The following is a 12,512-nucleotide window of genomic DNA, read 5'->3' as shown; positions in this document are numbered from 1 at the left end:
TTCTCTTTCTTGATAGCGTCTATCCTGTACTACAGGCTGGCCTCTAATTCCCTACAGCAGCCAAGGATGACCTTAAAAGTACACCACCACATTCAGTTTATGTGGTGCTAAGGGTGGAACCCAGGACTTCATGTATTCTAGGCAAGTGCTTTACCAACAGAGCCCTAGCCCTAGCCCCAAGGCCTTAGAATTCTTAAAGAGGCCAGCCGCCTGTGTGACTCAGCTGCCTTGCTTGCCCCATGGCTTGCCCTAGTGGCAGCCAGAGTTGAGGCCCTTTTCCCATGGTTCATGTGACCTTGTGTTCCCAGTGTTTACCAAATACTTTAAATAGTTTCCCCCAATTTCCTCCTTCCTTTATGCATACTGTACATATTCAGACCATAAAATCCCACAGTCTTAATGACAGGTTTTCCATTCAGATTTCCAGAGAACCTGGAGGAGTTGAATGACAGGCGGACCACTTCTAAACCTTTGCTATTTTCCACTTGACTTTAAGGACCCTTTTCCACAGAAAAGTTTCAACACTCAATGCCCTTGATTTCAGTAGTGATTAGCTGCGGAACTGCTTCACACATAGCCTTTAAAAAAACATTATTTTGGGATTGGAGAGATGGCTCAGCAGTTAAGAGCGCTGACTGCCCTTGCAGAGGACCCAGGTTCAATTCTCAGCACCCACATGGCACTAACAACCATCTGTTACTCCAGTTCCAGGGGATCCAATGCCTCTTCTGACCTCTGCAGACATTGCACAGCACAAATGTACTTATATATACATGCGAGCAATACACTCATACACGTAAAACTAAAAATAAATAAATAAATATAATTTTAGAAAATTTATTTTTTCTCTGAATGTTTTACCTGCATGTATGTAAGTGTACCAGGTACCTACAATGCCCATGGAGGCACAAAGAGGGTGTTGGACCCCCTGGAACTGGAGTTTCAGACAGTTGTTAGCCACCATGTGAGTGCTGGGATCCGAACTGGGATTCTCTGCAAAAGCAGTCAGTGCTCTTAACTGCAGAGGCCATCTCTCTAGTCCTGTGGCAGCCTTTTTCTATACAGTAGAGTGCACTAAGTAAAGGAAGAGATTTTATTAGATGCAGTCCCAGCTTACTAGAATACACTAGGAAAAGGGTGCAGGGGAGTGGCAGATGACATTCTCCGGCAGGTAGAGAGGATCACAGGGGTATAGGGAGGGGCACATTCCTTCTGGCTAGAGGAGTCTGAGGAAGGTTTGTGGCTGATGTGTTTGAATCTGGCCAGCATGATTGGCAAGAGGTGAATGAGTGATGGGCTGGGATTGCGCTGCAAACCAGGGAGCTGAAAAGCACTTGGCATTTATTTGAGAAGGAGGACGTTTGGCACTCTGTGGACTTTTCATTGTGGTCTTAGTGAAACAGAAGTGACAGTTGAGAATAGGGTGCATGTTTATGGAAGCCCCACTGTGTGGTGAAGATTCTCCTGTCATTTAGGCCTTGTTGACTTTTCTGTTGCTGTGATAAAAGACTCTGACCCAAAGCAACTTGGGGAGGAAAGGGTTCATTTTAGCTTACACCTTCATGTCACAGCCCATCTTTAAGGGAAGTCAGGCAGGAGCTCCAGCAGGAGCCTAGAGGCAGGAACTGGAACAGAGACGGTGGAGGAACGCTGCTTACTGCCTCGCTCCCCTGGCTTGCTCAGCTGCCTTTCTTACACATCCCAGGCCCACCTGCCCAGGGATGGCACCACCCACAGTGAACTGAGCCTTCCTATATTAATTAGCAAACAAGAAAATGCCCCATAGACATGGCCACAGGCCAATCTGATGAAGGAAAAAGGCCTCCGTTGAGGTTCCCTCTGGGCCCAGATGATTCTAGTTTGTATCAAGTTGACAAAAAACAGCACAGGCTCCATCTATGAAATGCAATAAAAGTAAAATATGTGACTAGAACTCAAATCTGTCATCATAATACAGACATCAAGAGCAACATACCTGGTGGTTAAGAACACAGTGTGAAACTGGATTGCTCCAATTCGGATCCTTAGCACCTGCCTAGAATCCCCCAGTGAGGAGCTGGGGGTGTGCGTGGCTCAGTGGTAGAGCATTTGCCTAGAATCCCCTGACAGGCTAGGGTATGTCTCAGTGGTAAAGCACTTGCCTAGAATCTCCCAGTGAGGGGCTGGGGTTGTGGCTTAGTGGTAGAGCACCTGCCTAGAATCCCCTAATGGGGGCTGGATGTGTGACTCAATAGTAGAGCCCCTGCCTAGAATCCCCTAAGACGGGGGGGTGGAGGGTTGGGGGTGTGTGGCTCAGTGATAGCTCACCTGCCTAGCACGGAGCTTCCATTTCTAGCAACTCACACATGCACACACATAACCCTTAATACTACAACCTTGGGTAGGTTTCTCAATCTTGATGCCTCAGTCTTTTACTCTCCTCACATTAATATGGGAATAATAATAGGGAATATGGGAATAATATCTTTACAGGTTATTTGCATGATTTAGATGGTTAATATAGGAAGTATTTATAACAGAGGCTAGAGCAGAGGAATACTCAAGTGTTAGTAGTCATGGTTTAATGCAGTCATCGTGTTGGATCATGTTTTTGTGTTATTCATGAATATAATGTGCAATGACTTTCTTTTTCCTTGCAGAGAAGTTAGTCTTTCTGTAGTTTGAGTATTCTATGTAATTTTGCAGTAGTGAAGTTATTGCCTCTAGGCTTGTCTTGCACGGAGAGTAGCAACAGACTTGTCAGTCAGATGGAGGTATCTTTCTCTCAGAGCCTTTGTGCTTAGCAAGACAGACATGTAGTTGTCCTGGCTGCTCCTCAGGCCATGGCAGAATGTGAAAGTTGGCTTCATGTATGTGCATGTGTCCATGTGCACAGGTAGGTGCTTACATACCTGTGCATGTGTCACAGGTTTTCAGGGAGTGAACTTTAAGATTAAGGGGCTACTGGGCATGATGGCATTTGCCTTTAATCCCAGCACTCTGGAGGCAGAGGTAGGTAGATATCTGTGAGATTGAGGATAACCTGGTCTATACAGTGGGTTCCAGGCCAGCTGGGGCTACAAGGAGACCCTGTCTAAGATATAAATCAATAAATAAAACTAAGGGGCTACTGCGAAAGGATTGACAGCTTATCTATCTGGAGTGCTTTGGTGAGAAGTTTGTGTTACTTTGCTTTTTTGTCATTGTGAGAAATCACTGACCAAAAGCAAGTTGGGGAACAAATAGTTTATTTCACCTTACACTTTATAGTCCATTATGGAGGGGAACCACAACAGAAACTCAAGACAAGACCCCAGAGGCAGGGACTGGAGCACAGGCCATGGAGGAATGCTGCTTATTGACTTGCTCTCCTGGCCCATGCTTAACCTGCTCTCTTATTCAACCCAGGACCACCTGCCGAGGGGTGGCACCACCCATAGTGGGCTGGGCCCTCCCACATCACTCAACAATCAAGAAGATGCCTCACAGACATGGCCACAGGCCAATCCAATAGAGAAAATTCCTCAGTTGAGGTTTCCTCTTCTTAGGTGTGTCAAATTAACAACTGAAGCTGGATCGACATCCTAGTGCGGGAAGCCAAATGGAGAGGGCTACTAACCTAAGATAGTCCAGGAGACAGGCCCTGTTCCTGTTCTTTGAATCTTGTCCATGCATAAAGGCACTGACTGCTTTGCCCCAGGTCATGCAGCTGCTGAGTGGAGGAGGGCAGGGCAGGGCTTGAACTTGGGAATTAGGGACCTGGTCACTTCTCTCACTTTGACAGAGCCAGAAAAAGGAGCAGTAACTGGCTGAGATCAAATGGATTCTTACAGTAATGTAAACAATAGAAAGTTTAAAATATTTTTCAGTGGGACTGGAGAGGAATGGTGATGGCTCAGTGGTTAACAGCACTGGATGCTCTTGCAGAGGACCTCAGTTCAGTTCCCAGCACCCACATGGCTGCTAACAACTGTCCATGATTTCAGTTTCAGGGGATCGAACGCATTCTTCTGACCTCTGTGAGCATTGCTCGACATGGGTGCATTTACAAACATGCAGGCAAAATATTCATACACATAAAATACTAATAAAATAAAAAGAATACTTTTCACTCAGATGAAAAATTAGTTGCCCAGAGATATTCTATAGGGAATTTCTGTTTACTTTTAAATATTATTTACTTAATTTCTATGTGCACATACACACACGTGTACATGTGTACCATGATGTGCATGTGGAGGTTAGGGGACAACTTGTAGAATTTGGTTCTCTTCTACCATGTTGGTCCCTGGAATTGAACTCAGGTCATCAGGCTTGGCAGCAAGTGCCTTTACCTGCCAAGCCATCTTGCCAGCCCAGAAATCTCTCTATATAACAAGAAATCCCTTAAGCCAAGTGTGGTGGCTCATGCCTGTAATCCCAGAACTTGGGAGGCTGAGGTAGGAAGATCACTGTGAGTCTGAGGCCATCCTGGGCTACATAGTGAGATCCTGTCTCAAAGAAAAAAAAGAAAAGCTCAACCTCTCCTCCAATTGTCCTCTTCGTTAAAGAGTGACTTCATCTTTGAACTTGTATGTCACACAGTGTATTTATCGTAGGCTGTATGAGCAGTTACCACCATCAAAACCGGAAAATGTTCTTGAATTTTAAACTCAGCGTTACTATATTTTTAGGATTACATATAGCACTGATCAAACAGTTTCTGCCTTAAATGGAAGATTCCAGCATGCACAGCTTTTTAAAATGTGTGTTTGTCATGTCTTGGCACCCGTTTCTTGTTTGTAAAGTCTGGTTATAAAAAGATTCTCATTTCCGTATGTATATTTAAAATACGCTGAGTCATGGGTTGAAATTAGTACCTGACATATATCTACCTGTAAAAGATTTCTGCTTTGTCATGCCTTCACATGCAGATAGTTTCTTTCAGTAATTGATAGCGAACACATTCAGCTGTACAGTGACATTTGTTTTAAACACTCTTCTGCCATGTCTTTTCTATCCTTCGAGAAATTACTGTCCTGGAGTGAAGATTTGTGCTTCATTTTCTCAGGAAACTTAGCAAAAGCACCCACATATGTGCACCCAGTGGATCCCACTGCCAGTGGTTTGTGCAAAGGAGCTTGAAAAGTTCCAGAGTCCCACCCCCACTGTCACTCTTCACAAGTCTCACCTCAAATCTAAGATCACCTTGTTTATGAGATACACAAAAGGGGAAAATGCAGGGTGCTGGGAACTGAACCTGGCTCTTCGGCCAAGAGCAGCCAGTGCTCTTAACCACTGAGCCATCTCTCCAGCCCTGTTATTTACGTTTTAAATAAAAGTATCTCTCAGTGGTAACAAAGAAAGTCTCAGTGGTGGTTTATTTAGGATTTGTCTGCAAAGATCTTTATTGGGTTTGTCTTGACTCTTAAAAACTGTAGAGCATCCAGAGATAGCAGTTCTTTCTCCATGATATGGCCCCGCTGAGGGTCAGACGTGGCGCACGCCTTTAATCCCAGCATTTAGGAGGCAGAAACAGATGGATCTCTGAGATTGAGTCCAGCCTGGTCTACATAGTGAGTTCCAGGCCAGCTGAGGCTACAAGGAGATCCTGTGTCAAAAACAAACGAACAAACAAAAACCCCAAAATGCACCTCTGCCTTCTGATTCAAGTTGCTGCTTTGGGGAAGTTGGTCGACCATCCTTGGAAATTGATCTTTCCTTTTTCAGCGGCTAATTTTAAGACCTTTGTCTTTGTTTTTCATTTTCTTCAGCTTGGCCATGATTTAGCCAAGTTCATATTTCCTTTTGTTTATTCTGTTTGGACTTGTGGCATATATGGATTTATGATTGATGTATTTGTGTGTATGTGTGTGTGTGTGTGCGTGTGTGTATCAGAGGTCAATGTCTCGTGTCTTCCTCAATCACTCTCCTGTTTCTTTTGAGACAGAGTCTCTCATTGAACCTGGAGCTCAATGATTTAGCTATGCTGGCTAACGGTGAGTTCCAGGAATCTGCCTATCTTACCTCCCTGGCTGTGGGTGTACCCAGCTTTTCACATGGATACTGAGGATCTGAATTCAGGTCCTCCTCTTGTACTGCAAAGCATTTTACTTACTGAGCCATCTCCCTACCCCCTTAATTATTTAAATTATTTATTTATTTTTGGTCTTCTTGAAACAGGGTCTCCCTGTAGCCCCAGCCTTCCTTAAACTCACTATGTAGACCAAGCTGGCCTTGAACTCACAGAGATCTACCTACTGCCTCCTGAGTGCTGGGATTAAAGGCGTGCGCCACCACGCCCAGCTTATTTATTTTTATTTTATGTGTATAAGTGTTTTGCCTGCATGTATGTAAGTGCACCCATGTTGTGCAGTGTCCATGGAGGCTAGAAGAGGGTGTTGGATCCCTTGGAACTGGAGTTATAGACCGTTGCTAGCTGCCATGTGGGTGCTGGGAACTGACCCCAGATCCTCTGCAAGAGCAGCCAGTGCTCTTAACCATTGAGCCATCTCTCCAGTCTACCATTTTCCATTTTAAGCTCTGTGTCCTGTGAGTAGATGCTATATAGAATGCTGATGTGTTTGCCTTAGCTGGGTTCCTTCAGGGCATGTATTATAACCAGCCTGTTGTGGGTGCTTCAAACCACTGCCATGCTGTTTGCTCCTAACCTATTTGCTGCTCAGTGCTCACCTGATACCTGGTTGTTGGTTCACTCTACAGTTTACATGTATTTATCATTCGTATTTGAAAGTCATTCATGGTGGTACAGAGCCCTGATCCAAGGTGTGAGTCACTGTCTGAACTACTCCGAGGTGCTCTCCTTTTGAGCGCTGGTCTAGAAGGGTAGAGAATTGACCAGGGACCCCTACCTTCATGCATGGAGGGCCCCAGTCTCCTCCTGAAGGCCCTTCTCAGCATATTACCACTGGGTAAAAGTGTGAACTTCTGAGTTCACTGTTAGCTTGGGTACTGATGTGGGTCTGGGTAACAAGTGTATTATCACTTGTTGGCTATTTGATGCTTTTAGAAAGATTTTAAAGTTTTTATTCATGTGTGTATATGTACATGTTTGTATGTACACATGTACGTGTGTTTGTGCATGAGGAGGTCAAGGTTGATAGTGGGTGTCTTTCTCTGTTGCTCTCCACCTTATTTTTTCAGAGACTGAAGCTGGAACCACTGATTAGGCCAGGCTGACTGGCCAGTGAGCCTCACAGATCCTCCTGTCTCTGTCTCCAGCACTGGGATTACAGTGCACCACCAAGCCTGGCTTTCATGTGGTGCAGAAGGTTGAACCCAGGTCCTCATGCTTTGCACAGCAGCAAGCGCTTTTCCAACTAGGCCGATGCTAGTATTTATTTATTTATTTATTTATTATTTATTATTTATATTTGAGACAGGATCTCACTATGTAGCCCTGGCTAGCCTGGAACTCACTGTGTAGACCAGGCTGGCCTGGAACTCACAGAGATTTGCCTACCTCTGTCTCTCAAGTGCTGTGGTTAAAAGTGTATGTCCCTCCAACTGGCAGGAAAATTTCTTTTAAGAGAACCCCACCATAGGAGCAGAATATAAGCATAAACCATACTTAGCTTGGTGTAAAATAACTTCCACATGAACATTTTAGGCATAAAATGGTAGGATTATCTAGGATTTGGATACCATTTTTAGAATGCTCTGGCCGTCTGACAGTAATGTATTGTCATTATATGAGGAACGGGTTTGTTGTATTCTGTTGAGGTTTTGGTCATATGTTTTGTGGTCTTTCTGAGACAGGGTCTCCCTGTAGCCCCAGCTGCCTTAAACCTCACTATGTAGACCAGGCTGGCCTCAAACTCAGAGATCTGCCTGCTACCATTCTGAGCCCCAGGAAAATCCTTATTCTCATTCTCCAAGGTAAGACTCCATAGGTGAACATGGAGATCCTGCTTTGGGTATTCCCACCAGACTTCTGGAGCTAAACCTGGAATCAGCTGGCAGGGGGCTCTGAAACAGGGAAGGAAGCCAGCCCTTACACAGAAAGACAGGCTGAGTGAAAGCAGCTTTTAATCAGATGGATGTGTAATTCACTTTGGGGAACATTTCCTAAATAGGACCATTTGGGGAACACCAAAGCTTCTTATAAATTCTGAAGGATTGAGACCAGCCTAGTCTATGTGGTGAGTTCCAGGCCAGCAAGGGCTAGGTAGTGAGACCCTGTCTGAAAGCCAGGCATGGTGGCACTCGCCTTTAATCCCAGCACTGGGGAGGCAGAGGCTGGTGAGTCTGTGAGATCAGGACTAGCTTGGTGTCCTTAATGAGTTCCAGGCCTGCTGGGGCTACAAGGAGACCCCGTGTCAAAAACTGACTAAATAAACAATAATGCATTCTAAAAGAGTGGGAAGGAGGGGCTGGAGAGATGGCTCAGCAGTTAAAAACACACTGGTTGTTCTTGCAGAAGACCCGGGTTCAAGTCCCAGCACCCACATGTCAGCTAACAACTCCGTAACTCCAGTCCCAAGGGATCGGATAGCCTCTTCTGACCTCCTTGGGCATTGCATGACACGGTGCACTTACCTATTTGCAGGAAATACACACATACACAATAAAAAAATAATAAAAACACATGCTCTGAGTGCAACCCACCCTCTCCCCATTGTTTTGAGCAGGCTGACTCTGAAATAGACTCTGTTCACAGTCTCCTCCTTCATTTCCTGCTTCTTCCTGCCCTGCCCTATTTTCCCAAGCCCTCCAGCTGTGGTGGGATAGTGTGATCAGGGGAGGGGAAACATCTTTGGAGGCCATGTATATTATTGATGTGAATACAACTAGACTTGGCAGACTTAGCAGACAGTCATGGACAGAGGGAACTGCGGGTCAGTTCTTGTTATTCACGAGAGTTGTGATTTTTAAAATGTCTGAGAAGGAGTTAGTGAATATCCCCGGCAGCGGGGGCGGGGGGCGGTTCTGCCAGCCTGTGGTCACAGTGTCACCAGCCAGTTAACACACAGTCTTTGTTTTATTTTATGTGTGCTTCTGATTGTTGATTGAATGTTATTGAATTCTGGGCACACAGCACAGTCTGTCTGGATACCACTTTGCTAGTGGGTGTGTCTTCTCTGTCAGGCCCATCATGCTTAGAAAGATTACCTAGTCCTTCAGCAAAGTGCTCAGGAGTCATCTCAAACAGCATCATCACAGCAGGAACCTGTGAAAAACTCGACACCAGGCAGACTGTGAAAAGCTCTTGTTTGCAGTATATTGTGGCACCTTGTCCCCCCACAGCTGGGACCTCGCTGTTAGTGACACCATCTGCATACATCTGACAGCCCTGGAAGCACCAGGAGTATCGATGTGGGCCATGAATGTGTTTCAACAAGCTGGCAAATTCTCATGTGCAGAATCCAGGGATAGTGAGGCCAGCTTCTCTCAGAAGGTGGCTTGATAGGTGTAGTAGTCACTTCTCTGTTGCTGTGACAGAAACACTGACCCAAGCAGTTTATACAAGGAAGAGTTTATTTGAGCTTACGGTTCCAGGGGAATTACAGGCCATCATGGTGGGGAGGCATGGTGGCTGGAGGTAGCTAGAGCAGGAGCAGCAGAAGCTAAGCTCTCACATCATCACACAGGCACAGGAAGCAAGAGGACTGGAGATCTGGCAAGGCTTAAGAACTCTGTAAGCCCGCCCCCAGTGACGTGCTTCCTCCAGGATAGCCACACCTTCTAAGACCTCCCAAAACAGCGCCACCATCTGGGGACAAAATGTCCAAACACTTGAAGCCTATGGGGGGGGCATTGTCATTCAAACCACCACAATAGGTTTCCTTCCTTCCTCCCCCTCCCCTCCTCCCTCCCTCCCTCCCTCCTTTTCTCTCTTTAACTGTCTTCCTTTCTTCCTCCTTTCCTTTCCTTTTCCTATTCCTCCCTCTCTCCCTTCCTCCCCGCAATGTCTCACTATGTAGCCCAGGCTGGCATAAGTCTTGCCCCCCAACTTCCTGCCTCTGTCTCTAGTGCTGGGGTTATAGAAGAAGCAAGCCACTGTGCCTGGCTTCCACCTTTTTTAAACAAGTTACTTAGTCTCTGTGTCATTTTCCACATTTATGAAATGAGGAAAAATAGTATGCACATCAGAATTGGATGATATCAGGAAGTGATGATGACTAGTGAGGTCACACTGCCAGACACTTGTGAGTCCCGTAATAAGTGGTAGCAGTGTTATAGTAGCGATTATGAAGACGTTACAAATCATAATAGCAGCTGTCTTTGACAATACCTGTTCTGCTCAGAGTAACTCCCAAATTCGGAAGTCATCCATGTGGCCTAAGTGAGAAAATTAAGGCCCAGAGAGACCTGGTAACATCCCCCCCTGTGGCACCCATCTGGTACAATTGAACTGGCATTTTAAAAAAATGGGGGGGGGTATTTATTTTTATTGTATGTTTATATGTTAGATTTAGGAGAGCAGAAAAGGGAAGGAGTTTAAGGTTAAGAAATGAAATAAGAACCAGAGCCAGACCTGCAACAGGCAAGGAATATATCCTCTTTAATTCAGGAGAACATAGCAAAGGGCAGGTGCTGTCCATGGATATGGACATCAGCAAACATAACAGAGCATTCCAGTCTTATATATGAACCCTACTGGATGCAGCTGTAGGAATTTGCTCAGTGTCAGGTGTCAGGTATGAGTGTCCTTGGGGTACTTGGGAGTCTCCTTCGTGAGGCTTTTTTTCTTAGGATGAGCAGGCACAGTTATCTTTTGGCACAGCAGGTTGACTCTGCGAACAGTCTCTGTAGTGATCAGTTGGGAAGGCCAAGGCTGGCCAGAGCAGGAGTTAAGTGCCCCTGTACCCAGTCTCTGTCAGCCAGGGAAGCGACCAGATGATAAGGACCGATTAAAGGCCAAGCTGCCAGTTTGGACCATTTGGCTACCTTGAGGAATTTATGTAAGAAAGCTTGTGACTCTCTTGCAATTTATACATTTATCAGTATGAGTGTTATGCCTGCATGTATGTAAGTGTACCTGTGTCATACAATGCCAGAGGAGGGCGTCGGATCCCCTGGAAACTGGAGTTTCAGATGGTTGTTAACCACTATGTGGGTGCTGGGAAGTGAACTCAGGTCCTTTATAGAGCAGCCAGTGCTTTTTTAAAAATTTTTTAAATTATTTTTAGTTTATGTGTATGCGTGTATTGCCTGTGTGTAGGTAAGTGCACCCATGTCGTGCAATGCTCATAGAGGACAGAGGAGGCTGTCGGATCCCCTGAGACTGGACCAGGGAAGCGACCAGATGATAAGGACCGATTAAAGGCCAAGCTGCCAGTTTGGACCATTTGGCTACCTTGAGGAATTTATGTAAGAAAGCTTGTGACTCTCTTGCAATTTATACATTTATCAGTATGAGTGTTATGCCTGCATGTATGTAAGTGTACCTGTGTCATACAATGCCAGAGGAGGGCGTCGGATCCCCTGGAAACTGGAGTTTCAGATGGTTGTTAACCACTATGTGGGTGCTGGGAAGTGAACTCAGGTCCTTTATAGAGCAGCCAGTGCTTTTTTAAAAATTTTTTAAATTATTTTTAGTTTATGTGTATGCGTGTATTGCCTGTGTGTAGGTAAGTGCACCCATGTCGTGCAATGCTCATAGAGGACAGAGGAGGCTGTCGGATCCCCTGAGACTGGAGTTACGGACAGTTGTTAGCTGCCATGTGGGTGCTGGGATTCGAACCCAGGTCTTCTGCAAGAGCAACCAGTGTTCTTAACCGTTGAGCCATCTCTCTGGCCGGGATTCTTGAACACAGGAGTTAGTGATTTCCAAATTCTTACCTGTCTATTGGCCTGGCATAAAGGAGAAGCATCACATTATGCATTGTCCAGTTTGGAGAATAGAGGTAGATGGGGGAATTGGGGCATGTGGCCAGAGAGCAAGCTCATGTCAGGCAGAGGGAGAGCCTGGAGGGACCCCAGTGATCCATCCTGGGCTATAAAGACAAAAAAATCCATAGTTTAGTCTGGAGTACAAGCTGCGTGGGGAGCCAGAAAGAGCGAGAAAGAGAATGGGGCCTTTGACTAGGGATAAGTGAGAAAGAAGGAGGGAGGTGGTGACTTTGAGCTTCCTGAGTAGTATTACTTACATCAGGCGTCTTCCTAGCTATCCGGAATGAGGATGTAAAGACCAGTGCTTAGGATTGCTTTCCTGCTTGGCTTCTGACTTTGGGAAGCCCTCAGGTCCCAGGGGAGTGAGTCCCCGTGGAAAGCTCTTTGTTTCTCCGTTATTCCAAACAACTGACAAGCAAGCTTGGTGCTGGTGGTGGCTGAGCCAGGCCCTTGGTATGTAGCCCAGGCTGATCCCATATTTGAGATCCTCTTGCCTCCACCTCCCAAATGCTGTGAATATAGGCATGCAGCCCCATGCTGGGCTTCGTCTCATTCTAGAAAGATCGCTTCCTGGAGTGGCTTCTCATACTGGTGTGGCCGGGGTTTGCAGGTGCAATGGATTGGGGGCCCCATTTCCTGTGTAGCCTCTCAACCCTGTGGGTGGACCCAGTCTTCATGAAGGTCCCGTCCGTCCCATC

The 12,512-nt window shown here is 45.9% G+C and overlaps 1 protein-coding gene across 2 annotated transcripts in view; it reads left to right on the top strand.

The window, feature by feature from the left end:
- Smurf1 (SMAD specific E3 ubiquitin protein ligase 1) overlaps positions 1 to 12,512 on the top strand; it is a 115,161-nt gene that overhangs the window by 46,260 nt on the left and 56,389 nt on the right. The gene's annotated exons all lie outside the window — the stretch shown is intronic.

The sequence above is a fragment of the Nannospalax galili genome, unplaced genomic scaffold (genome assembly GCF_000622305.1).
Source record: "Nannospalax galili isolate Female #2095 unplaced genomic scaffold, S.galili_v1.0 scaffold809, whole genome shotgun sequence".
Classification (NCBI taxonomy): Eukaryota; Metazoa; Chordata; class Mammalia; order Rodentia; family Spalacidae; genus Nannospalax; species Nannospalax galili.
Note: the sequence above shows the minus strand (reverse complement) of the source record. Positions and strands in the feature narration are given on the sequence as shown.